This window comes from Gavialis gangeticus, unplaced genomic scaffold, assembly GCF_001723915.1.
Source record: "Gavialis gangeticus isolate Ggan-Ray unplaced genomic scaffold, GavGan_comp1, whole genome shotgun sequence".
Lineage (NCBI taxonomy): Eukaryota > Metazoa > Chordata > Crocodylia > Gavialidae > Gavialis > Gavialis gangeticus.
The window spans coordinates 33,880,567-33,882,581 of NW_017729025.1; positions in this window are offsets into that span (position 1 = coordinate 33,880,567).

Sequence of the window (2,015 nt, forward strand, 5' to 3'; positions counted from 1 at the left end):
GTTTAAGGCCGTTTTAGAAGACTCTGAAGCTGAATTTGGAGATGCTGTATATTTCACAGCAGCTTGATGACTAAGCACAGGTGCCACCTGAAATGCTTTTTCTTTTGAGGGAAAATGCAGTTTTGAATTTATGAATGCAATAGGACAAGGTTTTCATCAGCAGCATGATTCTGAGTGGCTGTGTGACTTGGCATTCTTTGTCCATATTACTGGTGATCTTGCTGAATTGAATTTGAAGCTTCAAGGCTATGAAAACTTTGCTTTGACTCTTTTTGAGAGTGAGTCCTTTGAAAGATGATTCAGGCTATTACAGAAGCGACTGAAGGAAGGCAGTGTCTATCATTTTGCATCATGCAAAACAAGCACAGTCGTATGTAACAACATGGCCAAATGTGGTGTAGAGACAGGAGAAGATGATCGTGCAAAGTGCTCGTGGGTGAAGAACCCAGTTCACTGAAAGTTCTGTGGTCTGAAAAGTATTTGCAGACTATTCAGTGTTTGTTGGAACAATCCAGTCAGTACTTCTTGGAAAAATAGCCAGTGCTTGCCCATGAAACTTGAAATCCAAATCCATGTGACCCAAAAAGTGCTCCAGTGGACATGCAGTCAGAATTGATCAACTTACAAGAAAGTACATCAGCAAGGGCATTTTACTGTGAACTTAGTCTGGTTGAGTTTGTACAAAAGAGTCTCCCCAAAACCTACCCTGCGATATGCAAATATAGGCAACACACGGCCTCCTTCTTTGGAAGCGTGTACATGAGAGCCTTCTCTACAATGAATAAAAGCAGTTTTAAATTAAGATCCAGGCCAATGGATGGTCACCTTCATGCAGTTCTCTGCATTGCAATGTCAGGCATTCTACCAAGATGGCAAAACATGGCATCTAAGAGAAGTCAACTACATAAATCTCATTCAGCAAAAAATTTAGGTATGGGGCTTCCACTTTTTTTTCCAGTATAATGTATTTATGTTGGAGAGTGCCTTTCTATAATGCTTTTTTATTTGATTTCATTTTTTAATCCTTGGCAAACTAGTTACAGTTGTTGAACTTAAAATCTGGTAAATCTTTAAGTGTGTAATAGTTCTTGTTTTGTTTTTTAAGGAAAGTTTAAAAAAAAAATAAAGTTTAAAATAATCTTCTGTTCTGTTTTTATCTGAATTGCAATATATTATAAGGAACTGTCTGTATGTGGCTTGCCGCCCAGGGCTGCATCTTTGCAATTACTCTTCAAGGGTGAAACTTTGAGACCCTATCTAATGGAATTCCTAACCTCTAAGAACAAAGCAATGCTTGGAGAGTTTCATGCCAAAGAATGGATCTCAAGAAGCAGCTCACTGAGTGGGCAGATAGCATGAATCTTCAGTTAAAATGCTACCTGTAGATGCTTGCTAGCTTTTTTTTTTTTTTTTTTTTTGCTCTAAGTATGCGTGTTTTTCTGCAACTCGCCTGTCACTAGCAGTTAGAACTGATCCTAGCCTTTCTACCAAAATGCAAATGAGATTTAAAGCTTCATTTTAAGCTTTATGTCAACCAGTTTTTGGTTTTGGTGTAACAGGGCAGAGGGGTTTGAATGCGTGTTCATTCCTAAAACCCCTCAAGTGAGCTTTCTGTGTGTGTCATACTTGGGCTTTGATGGGAGGCATTTGATGCTCCTTTTGAACTTACACTAACCTTCGGTTTCTTCCTTATCCACGAGGAAGGTGTTTTCAGTTATTTTTTTTCCTTTTTTACTGGGAGGGGGAAGGGTAAGATTTTGGAGGTGAGGTAGAATAGTAATATGCTAGTCAAAGGATAAATGTTCTGGCAATTCCTAAAACCAACAAACAGAACAGATGGATATATACAACCTTTAATCAGGGTTTGGTCATCTCCAGTAATGGATGCATCTAAAGTGTGACTTGCATGGTATCAGTCTGGAACACATTGTCCCCTTTTTTTGTTTTGTAAGACGGGGAGAATGGCTAAACCAGGGGAAGCAGTGGCAAGGCAATTCTTGAGGGCTTGCTTGGTC